The sequence below is a fragment of the Peromyscus leucopus genome, chromosome 8b (assembly GCF_004664715.2).
Source record: "Peromyscus leucopus breed LL Stock chromosome 8b, UCI_PerLeu_2.1, whole genome shotgun sequence".
Classification (NCBI taxonomy): domain Eukaryota; kingdom Metazoa; phylum Chordata; class Mammalia; order Rodentia; family Cricetidae; genus Peromyscus; species Peromyscus leucopus.
In genome coordinates, this window is record NC_051086.1 from 60,908,538 (window position 1) to 60,933,453 (window position 24,916).

General features: G+C 41.5%; 1 protein-coding gene across 2 annotated transcripts in view; it reads right to left on the reverse strand.

Annotated features, from left to right (window-relative positions):
- The window catches only part of Taok1 (TAO kinase 1), a 116,377-nt gene that overhangs the window by 76,356 nt on the left and 15,105 nt on the right, over window positions 1–24,916 (reverse strand). Inside the window, exon 1 of one of the 2 annotated variants that reach the window (XM_028866821.2) lies at window positions 18,388–19,064. The exons of the other annotated variant lie outside the window; for it this stretch is intronic. The gene's annotated coding sequence lies outside the window, so the exon portion shown is untranslated. Of the gene's footprint in view, window positions 1–18,387; window positions 19,065–24,916 lie in introns of those variants that run through there. 2 annotated transcript variants of the gene reach the window in all.

Consider the following 24,916-nt stretch of genomic DNA (forward strand, 5'->3'; position numbering starts at 1 on the left):
AACAACTCCTAAAAGCTATCCTCTGATCTCCACTTGCACACACACACACACACACACACACACACACACACACACACACACTACCTGCATATATAAACATATCATAAATGCACACATATACATTCACAGTAATTTTAACTAAGCAAAATAATTTATAAAATAACCAAAAGTGAAGAAGTAAGAACAGAAGCAGAAGAGTGGATTGCTGAGGTGGAAGGGACAAAAGGGAACCTACTAGGATGTTGGAAACTTCCATAGACAAATTTTAGTGCAATTTCCATGATTAAATAAAGAAAAAAATTCTACAACTTTAACCTGAGTGGTGGATTAATTTGTAAGTCTTCATTTATGTAATTGACTATTATTTACTACAACACAACTGAAAAGGGGCACAAACAGTGACAGGATGATTCAGTAACTCTCTAAGTCTGAGTAAGCAGAAGAGTGATATCTCAGTGGTAGAGCACGTGTCTACATGCTTGAGGAGCTGTGTTCAATCCCCGGCACAATAAGAAAAGAGTACTGTAGTAGGAGAGAAATGAGAGCAAGAAAGACATAAGAGGATCAGAACTAGGAGAAAAGAAAAGCTTTTAAAAAAATGTTTTACTGTAGGCCGGGTGGCGGTGGTGCACACCTCTAATCCCAGCACTAGGGAGGCAAAGCCAGGTGGATCTCTGTGAGTTCGAGGCCAGCCTGGTCTACAGAGCGAGTTCAAGGACAGGCTCCAAGGCTACACAGAGAGACCCTGTCTTGAAAAAAAAAATTTATCGTATTATTTTATGTGCATGGATGTTTTGCCTGACTGTATGTTTGTGCACCACATGTGTGCCTGATACGTGGTACTGGAGTTATTGTGAACTGCATGTGGGTGTGAGGAATTGAATGAACTCTGGTCCTTTGGAAGAACAGCCAGTGGCTCTTACTGCTGAGCCATCTCTCAATCCCCAACAAAAGCCTTCTGAGTAATACAGAACCAAGATAATACTAACACAATATGCCAGGTACTGTTCTCAGGTCTATATAATGAATCTAATCCTCTTAGACCAACATTTCAAAGTATTATCAGTTCTAATTTACACAAGTGATGAAACTGAGGCCCAAAGAGATTAAATGATTTCCTGGAGTTCCCATAGCAGTAAGATTATCCTCCACGGCAATAAATTTCTTCACCATGCCATAGCACATGCATACAAAACATGTAAAAAAAACAGAAAAAAAATTAAAAGTAACTACCAGAAAGTACGAATTGACACAGGGATAGAGTGCATCCAACACCAACAGCGTTTATCACAACTCTGTAATTTCAATGTCAGCACCTTCCTCACCAATAAGTCAACATTCCCACTTAACTATAAATCTTGCTCAGCGCCGGGCGGTGGTGGCGCACGCCTTTAATCCCAGCACTCGGGAGGCAGAGCCAGGCGGATCTCTGTGAGTTCGAGGCCAGCCTGGGCTACCAAGTGAGTTCCAGGAAAAGCGCAAAGCTACACAGAGAAACCCTGTCTCAAAAAACCAAAAAAAAAAAAAAAAAAAAAAAAAAAAAAATCTTGCTCAGCAAGTATACCATCTATATCATCATCCTTAAATTTCCCACTCCTAAAATAAACCTTCACAGAAATAAAAAGTAGTATCTGAAGAATGTTACAATTTCTAATATATGAAACATACTTAAGAAGCACCATGGGCCTGGGTGGTGGTGGCACACACCTTGGTCTATAGAGCAAGTTCCAAGACAGCCAAGGCTATACACAGAGACCCTGTCTCCAAAAAAAAAAAAAAAAAAAATATAATATATATATATATATATATATATATATATATAAAGAAGAAATACCATGAGTTTATGAGGAAAGAGATTAAAAGAATCAAAGCCAATCCCAAAGTTTCTAACTTAGAAAACTTCAGGAAGGTTAAAATGTTCACAGTAGTTTTATTCATAAATGTAAAAGCTGAAATGATTTCAAATATTACAAACAGGTGAGTCAACAAATTGTAGCACACCCAAGATTTGGACTACTACCTATGCAATAAAAAGAAATCAACTACTTCTGGGCATGGTGGCACACGTCTTCAATCTCAGCACTCAAGAGGGTTTGAGGCCAACCTGCTGTGCATAGTAACAGAAACCAAATAAGTGGCCCAGTATGATGGTGTGCACTTGTTATCCCATCTTCCAATAGGCTGAGAGGACAGACAGCAAGTTCAAATCATCCCTAGCTATAGACCACACCCAAAGCCAGCCAAGGCTACATGAGACCCTACCTCAAAAAAACAAAACAAAAAAGGAAAAAAAGCTCTAATTCAACCTGTAACAAAAATTTGCCATAACTGAAATAGTTTAGTTCTCTTCAAAGGATACTGAAGAGCTGCACCTCCTTAACTTATATGGAATCTTTTAAAGTCACACCTCACTTAGTCAATGAACTTGGCCAAGTAGAGAATTCAAGAGGCAATATCCCCTTTTCGTTGTCATGAAAACTGCAGAAACATGTATGATAGAGCCCCCATAAACCTGAGACACTAAAAAACAGGAACAATCAGACTCCAACCCATCTCCATCTATCAATACATAGCATGTTACAAAGAAGCCTTTTTTCCTGTTAGAAGCCACAGGAGGGCCAGTGAGATAGATAGCTCAGTGCTGGAAGTATTTATCACTCAGCCTGATGACTTGAGTTTGATCAACAGAATCCATAGTTGAAAGAGAAAACTGACTACCAAAGTTTTCCTCAAACTTTCACTGTTGTCTGTGGTCCACATACACTCTTACACACATATCCCATACATACACACTAAAAATCTTTTAAACCACTGGAATTTTTAAATTATTACAATATATCCTAGCCTCTGATCATTACCAAAGCCAAAAATCATTCTTTCTCTTGCAAAATAGTCATTCTCCACTATCATTTCCAATCTCTAGTAAACTCTAAATTGAAAATTGTTCTACCTTAATCTCCCTCAAATACATCAGTTTAATCCTACTTCTTAAATTTCTGCAATAGAATCCCCACACACACACACACACTTTTTGGTTTTCTAGACAGGGTTTCTGTGTGTTAACAGTCCTGGCTGTCCTGGAACTCACTCTGTAGAGCAGGCTGGCCTCAAACTCACAGATCCTCCAGCTTCTGCCTCTGGGTGCTGAGTTTATAAGCGTGTACCAATACAACTGAGTCTGCAACAGCCTTCTAACCCAACTTCCCTACATGTAATTTCTACCCAATTTATCACCATATTTCATTCTTTTTAAAACACAAATCATATTTTAACATATTCCTGTTTTTATCATTTTCGTATCATTTAGAAACAGAACTTCAAGGAATAACAAGGGCTATAGCACAACATCTGAAGTCTTCCTCTGGCCACCATCTGAGAATACACATGTACATACAACATCACAAACATACATACACCATACACACAAAAGCAACAAAAAAATGATGACTATAAATTTTTAAAGAAGAAATAGTTAGAGCTAGAGATATAGTATCAGAAGCTGGGAGTGATAGTGTGTGCCTGTAATCAAAGCATTTTGGAGTCTCAAGAGAAGCTTCAGGTCAGCCTAGGCTACACAGAGAAACCTGTAAGGGGGAAGAAAGAGGAACCTCAGTCCCTAAGGAGTCATTTTTCGTGGACACCCCTTAACTCTTCTTGACTTGTACTGCAACAGTTCTTTATACATTCCACTTGCCACCTCAACGTCCACTTTACCAACATGTTTCTCAGCGGTGATTTTGCTCCCTAGATAAGATCTGGCAACATTTGGGACACAAGGGCTTGCCACTGACAACATGAGCAGAATTCAGATACTAGAAAATATGCTACAATGCACAGCACAGATCTCTGTAACAACTTGCCCTTTTCCCAAATGTTAATGCTATGCTTGAGAAACCTTGCATTACATGTATTTATTTCTGTCTGTACCCTACTCAACTACTCAAATTAAGAGGCTATCAGGTATTACTTCTTTGTCTCCTCCTACAGAATTTAGTAAACAGCACATTTAAGAACCTACGTTACAAACATAGACATATCTTAACTGAACCTATTTTGATAAGCACAGGCAGTGCAGAGATTGTAGCATTCAGAATAACAGAAAACATAAGGGAAGATAGATGGCTCTGCTGATAAAAGCACTTGCTGCCAAGACTGATGACTTGAGCTCAACCCCTGAGTCCCACAGAGTGGAAGAAGACATCCAATGCTGCCCCAAGTTGTCCTCTAACTTCATGTGGAACACTCAAGAGCGCGCACACACATACACACACACACAAATAAATAAATGTAATAAAAAGTCAATGATAAGAGGGCCAACAACCTTCGTCTGGATTTTGTGTTTCCCTAGCACATGCCATAAAAATCACAATTGTATAACTTATCTCAAAAAAGTATTAATCTATAATTGGTTTCTGTACTCATTACAACATAAGTAAAACAAATGGCTTACAGACTATGATTTTTTTGTTTTAATTTTATAGAATTTATTAAAAACCTTGCAAATAAATAAAATCGTAACACACCAGAATTTACCAGACCCAAAGTCTATATACCCTATGAACTTTCTATACAGTTAAAAAGGCATTTGGAATAGAAATTGTAGAGCTTCACATTAAACTTTACACTCTCAGTACTGAATATATTTTATGAATTTATCTACCACCAAAACAAAACAAAAAAACCCAAAACAGAATCATAGGTAGAAAAAGTTTATGCTTCAAAGGAGTAAAAGGAGCTAGGTAGGCATGGTAGCTCACTTGTATAATACTACCACCATATGGTATGATATGATAGGAAGATTGAAGTGAGTTTGAGACCAGTCTAGATTACATCATGAGTTTCAGACTAGCCTGAATTGCAGTATGAGACCTCTCTCTCTCCCAGAAAGAGAGAAAGGGAGTGTGGGAGAACTTTTCAAAAAATACTTGAATGATAACACAGAGCTAACTGAATAAAGTACAAAAAAATGAATACTAAAATACGACCCTAACAATAAATTCCTAACCCTAAAAAAGGAAAAACTTGACCTTGTCTAGTAATGCTGTTCCAGCAACTTTTCCTGATATCTCTTTCTTGGTCTCAGGAGGAATAAACTGGTAGTATCAATCCAAACACAAACTATAAGGCCAAGCATTGTAGTACATGCTTGTAGTCTCAGCACTTAAGAGGATCAGGAATTCAAGACCTGCCTTGTTTACATAGCAAGTTCAAGGCTACCTACCACCCTACAATGACACCCATTCTCCTTCCCCCTAAATTTATCTAATGTGTATAAGTATTCTGCCTGCATGCATGTGTACTACATGCATGCCTGATGCCCAGAGAGGCCAGAAGAGGCTTTCAGATTCCCTCGAACTGAAATTATAGATGGCTCTAAGCCACCATATTGGTGCTGGGAATCAAAGTCACGTCCTATGCAATAACTAGCGCTCTTAACTGTTGAGCCATCTTCTCTAGCCCCAGACCTGTCTTAATAAACAAAAAAATTGAAGACATGGCCGTGCCAGGCGGATCTCTGTGAGTTTGGGGCCAGCCTGGTCTACAGAGCAAGATCCAGGACAGGCACCAAAGCTACACAGAGAAACCCTGTCTCAAAAAAAAACCAAAACAATCCCAAGGCTCCTTCATCCAGCTAGGCCACTGAGGAGACCAGGCTCTGATAGCCTGCCTCACCGGGCACCTGCCATTTCCAACTGTGTGTAGTGAAAGTTGTCCTCTAAAAGGTCTGAAAAATAAAGTCTTTAGCAAAAAAAAAAAAAAAAAAAAAAACAAAAAACAAAAAACAAAAAAAAACTAAAGACTCATAACTACTTCCATGAAGAGATTAAAAGAAATCAAAATACAAGGTCTATAGTTAGGTGTAATACACAGAAGCACACTGAAATCTTTTTAATATACTTAGTAATCAGTCACAATTTTATGAAAAGTACATTCCATATTTAATATTTGAATATTAAATTTATGTTAAGTAAAAATAAATATTATTTTCTTATTATGCTTCAATTTTTACTGCTGAGCACAGTAGTGCATACTTGAAGTAGGAGGATCATTTGGGCCCAGGAGGTCATGACAAGCCTGAGCAACATACAACCTTGCAGCATTTAAAAAATAAAAAAAGGGGGGGGGGCAAGAAATAGAGCCTAGTTGGTAGACTGATTATCTAGTATGTACAAAGCCCTGGGTTTGATGCCCAGTGCCACATCAGAGATGATGGCACATGGTGGTAATCACAGCACTGGCTACATAACAAATGTGAAGCTAGCCTGGGATATATGAGACCCCATCTCAAAAATAAAGTTTTCCCTTTTGCGGGGATTAGGAAGACAAGAATATATTTCAGTAGCAGTATACAAACTCGCTAAAAACAAGACCACAAATCCAATTCCCAGAAACCCTGGAAAGTTTTCCCTACTAATTCTGCAGTGTACAAAAAAATACATTTACACATAAGATGTGACACACATTCCCAGTATAAAAAGCTCTGTAATTAGTTGCCTTTAGTCCCAGCACTCAGGAAGCAGAGGCAGGCAGATCTCTGTGGGTTCGAAGCCAACCTAGTCTTCAGAGCAAGTTCCAGGACAGCCAAGGCTACACAGAGAAACCCTGTCTTGAAAAAACAAACAAAATCTCAGGAATTATTTACAAAACTCTTTAGAGTATTGACCCTCCCCAGGATCTCTTTGATAAATAAAGTCCTTAACACCTAACAAGACTTAAGACCTAGGGAAGGTAAATGTGCCAATATGATGAGCAAAAAGACTAGACACTGAAATCAGTAAAGATTTAAAGGCAAAGAGTTACTGAAAAAATAAAGGCCACACAAGCATTCTTCAGAGGCATGTAATTAGAAGTAAAGGGGGATCTAGAAGAGCTGCTGCCTAGCATGTGCAAGACTGCTGTTTCCATACTCAGTTGGGATAGAATTCTAAATAAGAAGATAAGGTACCCAGAAAACCTTATGGCAAACAAATTTCCTAACTAATGTACCACGAGAAGACCTTGGATTTCCATGAACATCTATATAACTTGAAAATAAATTATTTAGAAGACTTAAAATATAGAGAATATAAAACCCATGCATGCCAGGCAGTGGTGGCACACGCCTTTAATCCCAGCACTTGGGAGGCAGAGCCAGGCGGATCTCTGTGAGTTCAAGGCCAGCCTGGTCTACAAAGTGAGTTCCAAGAAAGGCGCAAAGCTACACAGAGAAACCCTGTCTTGAAAAACAAAACAAAAGAAACAGACAAAAAAACCCATGCAGGATAAGGACAGTATCTTAACAGCACACAATAATCTCTTAAAGCTTGTATTAGCTAGGCATGACGGCTCATACAGCTTCCCAGCACCTAGGACACTGAGACAGAACTGCTGCAAGTTCAATATAAGCCAGGGCTACATAGTGAGTTCCAGGCCAGCCTTGGCTACAGAATGACACCCTATTTCAAGAAAACAAAATATGGGGGCGGGAGTATTCGCTCAGTGGTCAAGAGCACTGGCTGCTTTTCCAGAGGAGTAGGGTTCAATTCCCAGCACCCACATTTCAGCTCACAACTGTCTGTAACTTCAACTCCAGGAGTTCCAACACCTTCACACAAATACACATGCAGGCAAAACACAAATGCACATAAAAGAAAAAGAAAAGAAATGGCCTAGAGAGCATTAACAGTATTTGTTTTTCTTGCAGTGAATTTGGGTTCAATTTCCTGCACCCACATGACAGCTTATGACATCTGTACTCCAGTTTCAGGTGATCTGAGTCCCTTTTTCTGACCTCTGCAGGCACCAAGCATACACATGGCAAATAGACATGCATGCAAGCAAAATATCCATATACACCCATACACACAAAAAAATAAAAATATATATATACACACACACACATATACTAATTTGTTCAACCAATATATCCCATTAATATATTTCAAGGTAAAGACGCACCTACAAAGACTATCTAAGTAATAAAGCTTAGATAGACTGTAGAGATGACTAAAAGAGTGTTGGTAGCACTTCCTGAAGACCTGGATTCACTCCCAGCACCCACACTGAGCGGCTCACAACTCTGTATTAACTCTAATTCCAGAAAGGTCTGATACCCTCTTTTTTTTTTTTTTAAGACAGGGTTTCTCTGTGTAGCTTTGTGCCTTTCCTGCAACTCGCTTTGGAGACCAGGCTGGCCTCGAACTCAGAGATCCGCCTGGCTCTGCCTCCCGAGTGCTGGGATTAAAGGCTTGCGCTACCACCGCCCGGCTTCTGATACCCTCGTTTGCTCTCTGAGGGTACAGGCATGCATATGGTGCATATACATATACTCAGGAATATACACATACACTTTTTTTAGGGGTAGGTAGTGATAGCACACACCTTTAATCCCAGAACTCGGGAGGCAGACCAGGTAGATCTCTGAGTTCAAGGCCAACCTGGTCTACAGAGTGAGTTCCAAGACAACCAAGGCTATACAGATAAACCCCGTCTCAAAAAAATAATAAACAAACAAAAAAATTCATATATAACTTAGAGCTGGAGAAATGGCTCAGCAGTTGAGAGCACTGGCTGCTCTTCCATAAGATCCAGGATGGACTCCTAGCACTCATATGGTGGCTCAGAACCATCCATAACTCCAAGTCTAGGGGCTGACTCCCTCTTCTGACCTCTGAGGGCACCAGGCACACAAGTAGTACACATATATACGTGCATGCATATAAAACACTCATACATATAAAATAAATAAATCTAAAAACTAATTTTTAAAAAAAGCTTTGCATATAAGTAACATTTTAGGAGTGCTATAAAGAGCCCCAGGAATAAGAAATGTTATAACAAATTCTACCTAAATGAGCAAATGAAGTACTAAAGTGGGGGGAAAAAAAGAATTTCATTCCTTCAGATTGGCTTTACATTGAGCAAAGAAGAAAAAAACTTCTCACAGATTTAAAAACTCCAATCAGGCAATTGGGGTGTAGCCTACTGGTGTTTCAGTCCCAGAGTGTTACAAGGCCCAAAAATTCATTTTTAGATACCATTCTCCCGACTCCACTACACACACATTAGTATTAAATAATACATACTAGTCTATTCTAAATACAATAGTGAACTACTCTGGTATTTTAACTATTTCTCTCAAAAAATGTAAGTCAGGCAAAAAACTGGTGCTGTAATTCAGTAGTAGAAGTGCTTTCCTAACGTACCAGGTTCTGGGTCCAATTCAGAGCAGCACCATTGATATGTACATCAGATGCCAAAAATTATAAATCATTGATGGTTCAGCAAGTAAAGGCATGTTCCACCATGTTCCACAACCCAAGTTCAACCCCCATGGGGAACCCACAAGGTAGAAGGGGAGAACCAGCAGCTCCCACAATTTGTCCTCTGACCTCCACATGTGCACACACATAAACACAAAATAAATAAGTTTAAAATTATCTAAACAAAAAGTATAAACCCAACTTCAAATTAAAAGTACAGACTACAGCAGAGCGGTGGCGCACGCCTTTAATCCCAGCACTCAGGAGGCAGAGCCAAGCAAGCGGATCTCTGTGAGTTTGAGGCCAGCCTGGGCTACCAAGTGAGTTCCAGGAAAGGCGCAAAGCTACACAGAGAAACCCTGTCTCGAAAAACAAAAAAACAAAAAAAAAAAAAAAAAAAAAAAACAAGACTACAAGTCAGCTACTCAGGAATCTAAGGCAAGAAAACCCAAAGTTCAAGGCTGGACTAGGCAACTTAAGGGGACTCAAAGTTTAAAAAAGGGCTAGGAGGGCTAGAGAAATGGCTCGGCATCGTTCCCAACACCTACGTTAGGGCTTACAACCAACCACCTCTAATACCAGTCTCTGGGAATTTGACCCTCTCCTTCGGACCTCTGAAAGCTCCTATAGTATGCATGCACACACTCAAATACACACACACACACACACACACACACACACACACACACACACACACCAAATAAGTATTTTAAATAATTTTTTCTTGAGACAAGGTCTGTCTATGTAGCCCTAGCTGGACTACAACTCACTATGTAGACCAGGCTGGCTTCAAGCTCACAAAAATCTGCCTGCCTCTACCTTCCAAGTGCTGGGACTAAAGGCGTGCACCACCACACCCCATTTAAAAATAATAATAAAAATAGTAAAGTGCTAAGAATAACTGCTCAGTGATATGGTATTTGCCTACCATACTCCAAATCCTAAATTCAATTCCCATTACTGCAAAAAATAAAAAATTAAAAAAAAAAAAAGAATGCAATACACTAGTTTTTCTCCTTCCAGTAAGGAAATGTAACTTAAAAAAAAAAAGGCATCACACTTTTAGCAGACAAACATTCTATAAATAAACTACATTCCTAGCTCCTGTAACTCACTCTTAAATATTAGACTACTTGTGTTCATTCATAAACATGTATTAACCAACTAATATGTGATAGTCCACAATTCCACAATTTACTGAGTGTTTACTATTATCAGGGGTATATTAAGTAAATAAAGATCATCCTATTTAAATCTAGCAACTTAGTAAATACTATCTTCATAGAAAAAGTTAAGACTGGGCTGGAGAAATGGCTCAGTCGTTAAAGGCTAGGCTCACAACCAAAAATATAAGAAAAAGTTAAGACTTAAAAAGTTAAGGAAGTGAGCAGGTGAGACAACTCAGCAGGTAAAGATGCTTCCTGCCAATGCTGATAATGTGAGTTAATCCTCAGGATATATGTGAAGGGAGGGGAAGAACAGACTCTCAAGTCCTCCTATACTCCCCATAAATGTGATAAAAAATAATTTTTAAGCTAAGGAAGTTATTAAGTTTATAAATGCTATCATTAAAATACAGTAACTGGGCCAGGGAGACAGCTCAGTGGGTAAAGGCTCTTGCTGCCAAGCTTGACAACACAAGTTCAAACTGCAGAACCCACATGGCAGGATGAACAAACTCCTGCAATTGTCCTCTTACCTCCAAACATATGATGCCACCCTCACCTAAATAAATAAACATAATATTTTTTAAGCTCAAATTTAAAATATGCCAGTTTTACTATGGTTGCTTCTGTTCCATTCCATTACCTGATAATTATTTCTCAGAAACTGAACTTTGCATGCCTTTCTAGATGTAATTCATTCACCTTCTTAAAATTATTTGATCAAAAAAATTGAACAGAGACTAGAGGGACGGCTCAGCAGTCAAGAGCATTGGCTGCTCTTGCAATGACCTCGGTTCAGTGCCCAGCACCCACATGGCAGCTCACAACCCCTAACTCCAGTTCCAGAGGTTTAATGCCCTTCTCTGACTCTGTGGGAACCAGGTACACAGACACATATACTAGTGCAGACAAGGAACTCATACATCTAAATCTAAAAAGTAACAAGATAAAAAGATTTTTAAAAACTTATCAAAAGAAAAAAACGGTCCTTTTTTGCTTAGGTAAGTCAGGGAACTGTTAAAAGCAGTTATATTTAAATAGTAACTTTTCTGGATATGATGTAATCCCAGCACCTGGGAAGCCCAGTCTGGACAGCATAGCAAAAAGCAACAAGAGCTGGAGAAGTACTGATATACTTCAGTTAGTAGAGTGTTTGCCTAGCATGCACATAGTCCTGGAATCAATCCACAGCACCACAAAAAAAGACATAAGGGAACAATGCCTATCATCCCAGCACTGGGGTGTGGAGCAAGAAGATGAGAAATTCAAAGTCATCCTAAGCTACACACCCAAGTACATGCCAGCCTGGCTTGTTTTGAGATGGAGTTTCTTTATGTTGCCCAGAATGGCCTGGAACTACCAGGCTCAAGAGATCCTGCTACCAAGGTCTCCTGAGTGGCAAATTGGCATTTTTTTTTTTTTTTTTACAGAATAGCATATCTACTAAGCATGATATTTTGTAATATATATTCTTACTTATTTAGAGGTAAGGTTTATATTTTAAAAAACTCTTCTACCTTTTATAGGCCACTTAACTTTGTCATTATTTAGACTATAATTCAGAAACAACAAAAATCTGCTTCTAGCACAAAAGACTGATACACATACAAAGAATTGTTACTAAATTATGACAGAAACATCTTAAATAAAAATAGGTGTTTCTAGTAGCTAGGAATTCTTGGTTTTTAGAAGGACTGTGACACTATTAACAAAATTAAACATCAAATTTTATCACTAAAAATTCAGTATTTTAACCCACCAATGAAATAAAATGAAATGAGACACTTAAGTTCTTATCTTCTCATATTTTACAACAGGAAATCTTGAATATTTTTTTTAAAAATCCAGCCATGAACAAGTTCAGAAACGTAAAAGGTACGGGGCAGTGGCAGCACACACCACATGCCTTTAATTCCAGCACTTGGGAGGCAGAGCCAGGCGGATCTCTGTGAGTTCAAGGCCAGCCTGGTCTACAGAGCAATATCCAGCACAGGCACCAAAACTACAGAGAAACCCTGTCTCTTGAAAAATCCAAAAAAAAAAAAAAAAAAAAAAAAAAAAGGAAGAAAGAAAGAACCCCAAACCTAAAAGGCTTTATAGATGAAAATATTTTGACACTCTTATTTAATGGTACAGTCTCAATTTTATGTAGAACTTGACTACATAAACTTGACTTTGGGGGGGGGCAAATGGGGGAGCTGAGGACCAAACCCCAGGCCTTGTGCTTGCTTTACCACTGAGCTAAATCCTCAACCCCGACTTTTTTTTAAAAAAGAGATCCATTCATATATGATTCTGAACTGAACAGCAGTCCTTAACCAAAAAGCTTCTAATTTCTAAATGATTAAGTTAGAAAAAGTGGCGTTTGTTGTTATAATAGACTACTGATAACCAAAGGGGTATGAGAAACAAACCAATTTTAATAAATGAGCCAAACATAGAAGAGCATTTCTAGATGACATGAAGAAAATAATCTGAACTCCAAAGTCAACAGCTGAACCCTACATAATTTACGGGTTTTTGTTTTTGTTTTTTTCCAGAGCTGAGGACCAAAACCAGGGCCTTGTGCTTGCTAGGCAAGCACTCGACCACTGAGCTAAATCCCCAGCCCAATTTATGGTTTTTTACTAAGTATTCATGTCTACTAAAAACCATCAAATTTTGTTTTTTTAGTCTATAGTCCTGGCTGGCCTGGAACTTACTATATAGATCATCCTGCCTTGGCTCCCAAGTGCTGGGGTTTACATGTATGTGCCCTCTACATAGCTAGAGCCAGCATTTTAAACATTTTATTTATTTGTTTGTTTATTTGTTTATAAAGGCAGAGTCTCACTGTGTAAGCCCTGGCCAGCCTGGAACTTGCTATGTAGAGCAGACAAATATACACACACTTCTACCTCTCAAGTGCTGTGCCCAAGCAGAACCAGCAAATTCTTAAGTTATCTTTTATGGATAGTAGAGAGCATCCAATTTTAACCTGTGTGGTAGCCAATGCCTGTGATCCCCAAATCCAAAGCTAAGAACAGGAGAAACACTTTTAGTTCAAGGGCCACAAAGTAAATCTGAGGCCACTCAAGGCTACTATGCAATATACCATGATCCTGACTCAAAAATATTAATTAATTAATTAAAGTAAAATAGTACTGGAGAGAGAATAGCTCAGTGGTTAACAATTGCTGTTATTCTGGAAGAGGACCAAGGATCAGTTCTCAGCACCTACATGGCAGCTCATGTTCCAGGGGATGTGATGCCCTTCTACTGGACTCTTTGGGCACCAGGCACACACATAGTACACTTATAAGCAGGCAAAACAGGCATATACATTTGAAAAAGAGAAAGCTAGAGAGACAACGGGAGAAAGGGAGAAAAAGAGAATTGAGAATGAGTATTCAAGAGTAAACAACAAAGTGTGTGTGTATGTGTGGGGTGACAGACACCTTTAATCCCAGCATTCAGGTGGCAGAAGCAGGCGGATCTCTGTGAGTACAAGGTCAGCCTAGTCTACAGAGTAAGTTGTAGGACAGCAAGGCTACACAGAGAAACCCTGTCTCAAAAAAACTAGAAATAATTAATGAATTAATTTTTTAAAAAAGTAAGCAAAATTTTCAAGTATAACTAGTATATTTGTTATTGGTAGAATGGCATCATAACATGGGACTAAACACCACTATATGCCTCCATATACAAGTATTTTTTAAGACAAGGTCTTATGTAACCCAGCTAGCCTCAAACTTAATCTGTAGTCAAGAATGATCTTTAACTTTTGATCTTCCTGCCTCCACCTCCATGCTGGATTACAGGCCACTGACAGAATTACAAGCATGTTCTACCATACCCAGTTTATACAATGTTGAAGACTGAACCCAGGGCCTTAAGTTTATCACTAACTTACATCCCTAGCCCTAAGATATTCTTATTTTGTATTAATATGCAAATAATTGCCATACCCAGAACTCTCTAAAAATATGTATTACAGAAAATACAGTAATTATTTCCTATTTAGTGTGCACATATATTTGGTTCTGTATACTATATTATCTCTTTAAACCTTTCAGACAATTGGCATGTAACTCAGTGATAAGATTACTGGCCTAGCATCAAGGCCCAGGGTTTGATACTCAGCACAGCAAAATAGGTAATTTTCATCAAAGTTTAAATTTAAGACATCATTCTTTAGAATGGAAGCAATTTTGGGGTTTTGGTTTGTTTGTTTGTTTTGGTTTCTTTTTCGAGACAGGGTTTCTCTGTGCAGTTTTGGTGCCTGTCCTGGATCTATCTCTGTAGACCAAGCTGGGCTCGAACTCAGAGATTGGCCTGGTTCTGCCTCCCAAGTGCTGGGACTAAAGGCATGCACCACTACTGCCCAGCAGAAGCAATGTTTTGATACACTTAAGATATTATTGAAGCCAGGCTGTAGTGGCACACAGCCTTTAATCCCAACACTCTGGAGGCAGAGGCAGGTGGGTCTCTGTGTTCAAGGCCAGCCTGATCTACTTTGTGTGGGAGAGATGAATCATTGGGTAAGAGCAGTTGCTGAACAAGCATGAGGGCCTGAGTGAAAATTTCCAGAACCCATATAAAAAAAAAAATCTAGCTGTGGCCATGTGCACCTATAATCCCAGACTGTGGGAGACACAGAGGAGAGAATTAATGGGGCTTGTTGCCATCAGCCTACCCCATTCAGCCAAGATACCCTCGCTTGGAAGGAATAAGGCAGACAGTGATAAAGCAGGACACTCAACATCCTCTTCTAGCACTCCCCCACACATGCACATACACATTTTTTTAAAAGACACTCTTAAACCAGTCTTGGTGGAGCATGCCTGTAATCATAGTCCTCAAGAGGCAAAGGCTGAATTGCAACAAGTTCAGGATACCCTGGTCTACCTACCAAGTTTCAGTCTAGCTAGGATTCACAATGAGATGCTTTAAAAAAAAAAAAAAAAGTAGTACTCAATTATAAGTCTCTAAACCAGTTGATTCTTAGAAATTCCTCCACTTAAAAAACATGAGAATAACCAAATTAACAAATCAGATACCAGAATGCCAAAAATTAAGTCATTAAAAGGGAATCTAGAGAAAGAGCCAGTTGTGAAAGAACAGGAAGTGATGTATACTCCATTTTGTGGATGAACTATTTAGAAACATAAGCACCACACTAATCTGGAATCAACTCAGACTAACCGCTCTCATTATTCTGACAGTGGCATCAGGGGTCATGAAATAACCCTTAGATAATTCTTTCCTTAATAATGAATTTATTTAAGTGATCACCAACATACTTTTGTCACTTTTAGGGAAGAGCTCCTACCAGCTATAGAGAAGATACCTTAATTCTAATATGAAATAGTAAGCAATTAAAGAAAGCAATTAAACCTACACCCTGTGTATATCCTTGAATTTTGTGGCCATTATTGATAAATCAAAAATCGCTCTTCTTGCATTTTTCCAGGATAAAAAGTCACTCTTTACTAAGTAGTATGTTTGGATTTATACTTGCTAGTATGATATGAATCCATTACCAACAACAAACCATAAAACAGAAAATTAAGCATCATGGCATAATGTTTCCTGTATGAAGAAAAAACTATATATTCTGCAAACAGGACAACATACACTTTGTGTCATGAAGTAAAGGGTCACATGAAGCTGGTCACAATAGCTCAGCACTCAGAAGGCTAAGGCAGAAGGGCTGCCACAAGTTCAAGAACAGCCAGAATTGCATAGTAAGAACCTCCCTCAATAAAAAAAACAACAAATTCCAGGCACACTGGCACAGGTTAGGCATGAGGTTCAGTTCAGGGGTAGCCTCAGCTAAACAACATTTGAAGATAATCTTAAGACTACACAAAACCTTGTTCCCCCACACCCCCAAAAAGAAAGAAAGAGAAAGATTCAAATGAATGGTACTATTTACATTAAATGAACTGAGATGAATATTAAGATAGTAAATAAGGCAGAAAAATTTCATTTTTGAGAAAAACATAATGTAGCTTTCTCAAAATCATGAAATAAAAGAATTTAGGACAGGCACTGTGGCCCACACCTTTAATCCCAAGCACACAGCAGAGACAGGCAGATCTCTTATGAATTTGAGGCCAGCCTGTCCTACATAGCAAGTTGCAGGTGAGCCAGGGAAGTAAGACCCCGTTTTTTGGTGTTTTTTTTTTTTTTTTTTTTTTTTAAGTTTCTACTGGATGATGGCGCACACCTGTAATTCTAGAACTCTGGGGAGATTGGAGACAGAGGCATCAGTAATTTAGTCATCCTCAGCTACACAGTTACACTAGCCTGGGCTACATGACAGAACTTAAATCAATGCCTAGCACTTCTGCTACATCTTTAAATCCTTGTCCTCAATTAAAAGTAACTCGTTAAGTAAAGCTCAGACAACAAATATGATTTGTTAATAAAATAAGACATATTAACGTTTTAGCAATCTTTATTACTGCTAATATTCACGTATGGAACATTTCAAAAACACTTCACGACTATATCTAAACAGTTAAATAAAAAAATAGAGTCAAGTGTGGAGGCGCACACCTGTAATCCCAGCACATGAGAGGGTTGGGCAGGATGATTGCCGAGTTCAAGGCAACCTGAATAGAAAGACTCTTTCTTTAAAAGGGGGGTGCAGAGGGAGGCGTGTGTGTACATCAAGACTCCTTTAAGGAAGAAAGGAAAAGTAAAAAATGTACATCAAGACTTCTTCAAGACTTGAAGACTAATTTTTTTATTTCAGAAGGCACTTGCCAGAATGCCCAAACTGTTGTTTTTATTCTACTCTAAGGACAAAATCAACAAGTATTGTTGACAAATCAGACAAGATGGTTTCTTTTAAAACAAGTATGACATAAAGCAAAAGTGGGGGGGGGGAGTACAGGATACAGATCACAACAAAACTGGGTGCATTACCTTGCATTTCCTTAAGAAGCAACATCTGCTACATAAAAGTTTGTAACATAATCATTTTCAGAAATTTCTGTATCAGTGTCATGCAAAACAGTATTAACCTTACAAAGTCACAGCCCGGGGCAAATGTCTGATCATCCGACAGTTTGAATGTAATAATTTCTAATAATTCTCCAAGAACTACAAAAGCTAAAGAGAAAAAAGGAGGAGAAAGAATGGAAGGAATATACAATTATTTTATTAAATCCTAACGAAAACTAACCAACCCGACACCCGGGCCAAAAGTCAATCCAGGCATCTTCCTCTCTCTCAAAACAGAGCAAGAGAAACATCAAAACTGTTCTAACATGAGACCATATCCCAACAATAACAAGAGCGGACATACTTTCCATGGACAGATCTCAGGAGAAGAATCCAAACAGTACTGTAATCGATTTAAAACTAAAGGAAAAAAAAAAAAAAACTAACCTCTCCAAGGGAAGCGCCATTACTTGCCACTCCTGCCCACCCCCCCTCAGTATATACATGGGTCTGTGTATGAAGAAACTGACTTGGACTTCTGCAGCATTGCAGTAGACTAGAGGACGGAGAGAGGGGGGAGGGAGGAGGGACAGAAATGCTTCCATCACCCCCTACAGAAGAAAGATATGGATTTCCGGGGGGGGGGCAGTTATCCAGTTAACTACCCAGAGCATTCTCCATTCCCAAGAATACAGGCAGTACAAAGGAGGAAGAGCAGGATGAGGAGACCAGAAAGGGACCTCGCGCCTTTAAATCGGGGTGCACGTCAACTCAAATCTCCCTACTAGGGCCACACCTTCCTAGAAACATCCCCTTCCACCACCTCTTCCGGTGACCCTCAGGAAAAAGGAATGCAATTGCTCTGGCCCCTAGAAACAGGAGGGCGCCCAGCTCACCAGTTTCTCCCACCCCACCCACAGAATCACAGACCCTCCTTGTCTCCCTCCCCCACTCTACCCCTAGATCTTCCACCCAGAGAGGCCTGAGTGGGCCGAATTTCCCCGCCCCCTCCATGTCTTCCTCTCCCAAAGCAGAGGTGCCCTTACCCCGTTCGCCGGCAGGTCTGGGGCGGAGTGGGCAGGCGCAGACCCCTGGAGCGCTCCGGTGGCCGCGGCGCTGGAGAGCGAGGAGTGAGGAGGAGGAGGGGGCCCGGCGACAGACCGCCGTCCCCCCCCCCCAGCCGCCCAGCCCAGGCTCTGCGACAAGGGGCCGGGGGGAGGAGGGGGGGACGAGGGGACGACCGGGGTCGAGGAGGCGCCCTTAACGCTCGGGCTCAGTTAAGATGGCGCGGGGAAGTGCCGGGAGCCGCCGCCGCCGCCGCCGCCGCCTCGGGGGAACCGGCCCGGGCCTCGGCCGCCTCCGGTCCTCACAGCCGAGGCCCTGTCGGTCCCCCGCCGCGGCCCCTCGGCGGGCGGGCGGGCCCACGCGCACCCCTCCGCCACCACCAGCACCCCTGGGAAGGGGGCGCTCACAAAGGGAAGACAGGCCGCGGGCCGGCGGGCGGCGGGGCGGGGTCCCCAGGGGCCGAGAGGCCTGGGAGTTCCGCGACTGCTCCGCGCTCGCGGCCCGCCGAGGGCGCAAGGCGAGCGGGACCCCTCCTCTTTCCTCAGGCGGGCGGGCGGCGGCGGCACCGACTCACTCTCCTCGCCACCCTCCCTCTCTCCTTCCAAGCCCTGAAGCCACAGAGCTCGGCCGCTGCCCAGGAGCCCCCCCCTTCCCCAACACCACTCCCCTCCTCCCGACAGACATCTCAGTCTCAGATCTCGCGAGGTTTCTTGCCTGACAGGCCCGACCCTGCGCGAGACCCGGCGGCGTGTGCACGCGGCGCCCGCTTCGGGCGCGCGCCCAGACACACATACCCACCCGGGAGCGCGCGAGTACTTGACGCTGGGCGGTGCTGCCCGAGCTGCCTGGAGTGCCAGGGCTTGGTCCGGTTCCACCCTCAGCTGGGCAGTGCCACGCGGGCGTCAGGTGCACGCTGTTCAGCCCGGAAATCCAAGGGAGATGAGCTCGTCTGCACGCTCCTTCCCTCTTCCCACCTCCAGAACATCAGCCTCCCACTAATCCTGCCAAAGTGAAAGTTTGCTCCAAAGTGTAGAACATTTCATTCCTACACACCTTAGTTGGGCTCCTCGTGGGATCCAGGGATAAACTTGGCAGCATAATCACTATGTAGCTGCGTTCGTGCGATTCTAATAGTTGAATCTGGAACGGTTTGGAACGGCAGTTCGACCTGCCTATAAACCATCCTGTGTATGGGTGATGGAAAGCAACTTCACACGGCTTTGTGGACTTAGTAAGAAACTTTTCTCAGTGTAAAGGCAGCAAACTGGTGACACACCCCCTTTAATCCCAGACCCGGGAGGCAGAGGCAGGTAGATCTGAGTTCTAGGCCAGCTTATTCTACATAGTGAGTTCCAGGTCAGTCAGGGATAAACAGTGAGACCCAGTCTTTAAAAAAAAAAAAAAAAGTTCTTTCTTAAAAAGCAACAAACTAAAGGATCCTGTGCAAGAAAGAGATATACCTTATTGTGGGTTTAGAAGCAATTTTTACAATCCATCCAGTAAGCCCTGCTGTGGTGGCACACACCTTTAATCCCAGCACTTGGGAGGCCTACAAAGCGAGTTTCAGGACAGCCAGGGCTGTTAAACAGAGAAACCTTGTCTTGAAAAACCACCACCAAATAAAATAAATTAAAAAAAAATTTTTTTTAAGTCTATCCAGTAGTGTTTGTTCCTCCTCTCTCTCTTACACACACAGACAAATACACAGACACATACGTCTCTCCAGTCACCCCTTATCCCTGGCTAGCCTGGGACTCCTTATGTAGAACAGACTAGCCCATCTGGGCCTCCTGCAATTGTTATTCAGGAACCAACAAGTGATCCGGTTGTGACAGTGCACACCTGTTGTGATGGTGCACACCTGTAATCTGTAATCGAGCCACACTAGAGGCTGAGGCAAGAAATTGCAAATCTGAGTTGGAGGCTAGTTTGGGCTACATATAAACACCGTGTGTGTGTGTGTGTGTGTGTGTGTGTGTGTGTGTGTGTGTGTGCGTGTACGTACACACACACACACACATATATATATATATATGTATATATATATATATATATATATAGAGAGAGAGACAGAGAGAGAGAGATGGTTCAGCAGTTGAGAACAAGTACTGCTTGCTCTTGCAGAGGACAGGAGTTCAGATCCCAGCACCCAGGATGTGGAACAGCTCCTAAGCAACTGTAACTCTAGCTTTATACTATCGATGCCCCCAGGTACCCTCTACCAGACCTGCATTTGTGTGTGTATTTTGTTCTGTTTTCCTAGTGTGGTGGCCCGTGGCTATAACTCTCTCAGCATTTTGGTGTTGGGTGTGGAGGCCAGAGAATCAGCAGTTAAAGATGAAGGTAAACTACAGACGTTGAGCCAATCTGGGTTATATAAAACTCTTCTCAAAAACAAGCAAACACACAAAAAGAATGCATAAAGTCATTTAAGAAAACACGTGCTGGGGCTGGGGGATGACTCGGCTGATAAAGTGCTTGCCACACAAGCAGGAGGTCATTAGTTCGGATGTCCAGCACCCACAGGGGATGCACCTGTAATCCCCATGCTGGGGAGATAAAGAGGATGCCGGGGACTCACAAGCAGCCAGTCCAGCCAAATAGGGCAAATCCCAGGTTCAGTGAGAGACTTTGTCTCAAAAAACAAAGTGAGGGGCTAGGAGGAGAGGAGGGAGGGGAAACAGCAGTCGGGATGTAAAATAAAATTTTATATACGTATATGTGTATATGTATACAAAACAAAGAGGGGAAAAATAAAGTGAAGGGTCAGCAAGATGACTCAACGGGCAAAAGGTCTTGCCTTGAAAGTCTGATGGTCTGAATTCAACCCGTGGAACTCACTTAAAGATAGAAGGAGAGAACTGATTCCCCAAAGTTCTCCTCTGACTTCCACACCTCTACTATAGTATTCCTGCCTACATACACACATCATACACTCACATACTAATAATAATGTTTTTAAAGTGGAAAGGCAGGCACGGTGGCTGGTGCATGGCGGCTCACTGTGGTATCATAAACCCATATACTAATAATAAATATTTCTTTTAAAAGTGGAGGCCAAGGCTGGGTGGTGGTGGCGCACACCTTTAATCCTAGCACTCAGGAGACAGAGCCAGGCAGATCTCTGTGAGTTGGAGACCAGTCTGGTCTACAAAGCAAGATCCAGGACAGGCACCAAAACTACACAGAGAAACTTTGTCTCAACAAACCAAAAAAAAAAAAAAAAAAAAAAGTGGAGGCCAGGCATGGTGGCTCATGCCTTTAGACCCAGCATTTGGGAAGCAGAGGCAAATGGATCTCTGTGAGTTCAAGGCTAGCCTAGTTTACATTAGTAAGTTCCAGGACAGCCAGGGATATGTAGAGAGATCCTATCTCAAGGGGAAGAAAAAGTGGAGAGAGCCATAAAGGAAAATACCTGATCCACATGCACAAGCTCCCACGGGCAAACACATATACATACATACACAAAATCATGCACTGCCTGGGTGATGGTACATGACTGTAACCTCAGCGCTTGGGAGGCTGAGGCAGGAGGATTATGATTCTAGGCCAGCCTTGGCTACATAGGGAGACCATGTGTCAACAACACCGACAGAGAAGGGGAGAAAAGGAAAACAAAATCTGCAGCATGGGGAGAGTTCTGATGTACAGCAGTTGCCTAACATGGGGCCCTAAACTAGACTACCAGGCACCACGATGGTGGCTCCTTAACCAGCCTAACAACTTCAACAAGTAGATCTGTCCTGGTAGTTTTATGAGCAAAATTTTACTTTGAAAATGAAAATGTAATTTAATTTGAAGAATTCAAAATTTTAGTAAACTATGGAAGCACATTGGCCAGCATCAGAAAAACAAGCCCTCTGCCTTAGCAAAATGTGCTCATGACTTGTCCTCAATACTCCTGCTGGAGTCAAGAGCCTTGTTCTATGAGTCATTGATTCCTCTTTCTGCCTATACCCTCCTCAACTCTCAAAGACAACTTCCTCTCAGGATAAAAACGCATGCACTAGTTTCTCCATGGGGAGAAGTAATTATCTTCACCTCCCTTCCCCTTCCTGACCTGCCTTTTTGGGTAACTTATTAATCTTGCGTCGCCACTGAAACTTGATCATACTGACTTTGGTTGCTATATCTAGTGAAGTCATTTAATCCTTTCCTCCCTGTAATCTACAATATTTGATATAACTGTCACTCCCTCCACCTTAAACTATTTTCCCTTGGCTTTTCAACACTCCTCAAAAACCAGTTTTCACAAGCAGTGGTGGCACACATGCCTTTGATCCCAGAGCTCAGGAGGCAGAGGCAGGTGGATCTCTGAGTCAGAGCGAAATCCAGGACAGGCAGGGCTGCAGGGAAACCCTGTCTTAAAAATAATAATAATAATAATAATAATAATAATAATAATAATAAAGAATTTTTCTATCTTCCTTTCCTGACAGGGCCCCTCCCTCTTCCTCCACCTAGCCGTAAAATATAGGTTCCTCTAATTCTGATCTGTTTCAGCAAGAGATTGTCAGCATAAGAATGTCTTCTCCCAGAGCCTAGGGTTATAACTCTGTAATGGAGCACATGACTATCATGTGGAAAATCTGAGTTCAATCACCAGGACACATCTCCACACACACACCCCCAAAATATTCTCTGCTACCTACTTATTTCATGCATGGGAATAGAAGGAGAGTTGAGCCTTCTCATAGTATTTTTATGGGAAACTTCAAACAGATAAAATAGAATTAGTATAGAATAATCATCTCTCTGATTGCTATGCAAGTTTCCTTGATTGCAACTTTTTTTATGCTGGGGGGAGGCAGGAATCAAGGTCTCTGCATCCCAGGCTGGCCTCAAACACTCTATGTAGTTAAGGCAGTCCTTAATTCCTCATCCTCCTGTCTCCAACTCCTAAATTCTGGGATTACAGGGTTGTTCTATCATGCCTAGCTAACATTTTACCTTTTTTTTTTTAAGGCTGTGCCACCACTGCCCAGCTTTATTACAACATCTTTATATAATTTGTCTAAAATTTTAATAGCATTTAATGTCAATCCATGGTCGTTTATCCAGTAATTTCCAAAACACCTTTTACAGTTCATTTATCTGAATTGGGATCTGAACATGAGTCACACTTCACGCTTGATTAATCAATAGGTACTTGTTTTGGTGTACAAAAAGTTTCCTGTCTCTTATACCATCTCAGTTTGTCGGTTTTCTTTCTCATCACTTGTTTAAAGTTTACTTGCCAAAGAAATGAGATCATAATGCCAGGAACGTTAGCTCATGCCCACAATCCCAGCACTCAGAAGGTTGAGGCAGAAGGATTGTTGCAAGTTCAAGGACAACCTGGGCTACTGTGGGACCCTTTCTCAGAAACAGAGAGAGAGAGACACAGAGACACAGAGACACAGAGACACAGAAAGAGAAACAGAGAGAGGGCAATATAGAATTTTTCCACATCTGTACTTCAATACAGATCCTCATGATGCCTTTCACAATTGCTGCAAAGCTCATATTTCCTGGAAATTAGTAGTTAAATCTAAAGGTTTGGTTGTATTTAGGATAACTTATTTTTGTAGGAATGGTGTTTCTAAAATATTTTGTGAAGGTTTAATTAATTGGTTTTGGGTTTTTTTGGGGTTGTTGTGTTTGTTTTGTTTTGTTTTGTTTTGTTTTCTTTGTTTGATTTTTGGTTTTTCAAGACAGGGTTTCTCTGTGTAGCCCTGACTGTCCTGGAACTCATTCTGTAGACCAGGCTAGCCTCGAACTCACAGGGATTCTCCCACCTCTGCCTCCCAAGAGTTGTTATTTTTATTTTTTAATTGTGTGGGTGGGTGGGTGAGTGGTGGTGGTGGTGCTGGTGGTGGTGGTGCTGGTGGTGGTGGTGCTGGTGGTGTGGTGTGGTGCTGGTGGTGGTGCTGGTGCTGGTGGTGGTGATGGTGGTGGTGGTGGTGGTAGTGGTGGTGATGGGTGTGTGCATGGAAGTGAAGATGTCTGCAGAAGCCAGAGACTGTAGATCAGCCTAGGGCTGGAGTTAAAGGCAGTTTTGAGCCAACTCTGGTGCTCTGCAAGAGCCACTGAGCTCCACACTGCTTTTGGTTTTTTGATGCGTGGTCTCCATAAGTAAGCAAGCTGACCTTGGAACTCGCTACATACCCCAGGCAGGCTGACTTCAAAGTTGTAGCCATCTTCCTGCCCCTAGCTTCGGTATACTAACATTGCAGGTGTGCACCCCCTTGGCTGGCTCACACCTGGTGTTTTTATATTTTGTGTCTGCCACTACTCCAGTCTCATGCTTAACCTCTACCTCAGCTGTTTCAAGTTGTTCCATTCCTCCCATTTCCCTAGCATAGAGAGAAGAGGTTGTTTCGGTTTGCTTAGGTCTGAGAATTAAGCTCAGAGTCTCAAAACAAAACAAAAAATGTTCCTACCATCTTGATCTATTACTATAAACTATTAATACATTGTTCTCAGGGTGTAGATCAAATCCCTACGCCTTCTCTAGTTCACTAATGTCCT